Genomic DNA, 226 nt, shown 5'->3' with positions numbered 1-226 from the left:
TCAGAAAGATGGCTTAAAAATAAATGATAGTTTAAGTTGCTAGCATAGTTACGAAGCTGACAATGGATAATGTTACATTTACGATTTCCATAAAGATAGAGAGTAGATGAAGGATTGGGATTTCCCTTTTTTATTAATTTTTTATAGGTAAAGCTGTTTTTATATGAATTATATGTCATTAATATGATCTGTCCATCTACCATTGGATTTTAAAGTAATCCCTAGA

The sequence above is a fragment of the Gigantopelta aegis genome, chromosome 10 (genome assembly GCF_016097555.1).
Source record: "Gigantopelta aegis isolate Gae_Host chromosome 10, Gae_host_genome, whole genome shotgun sequence".
Classification (NCBI taxonomy): domain Eukaryota; kingdom Metazoa; phylum Mollusca; class Gastropoda; order Neomphalida; family Peltospiridae; genus Gigantopelta; species Gigantopelta aegis.
This window is presented reverse-complemented; position numbering follows the sequence as displayed.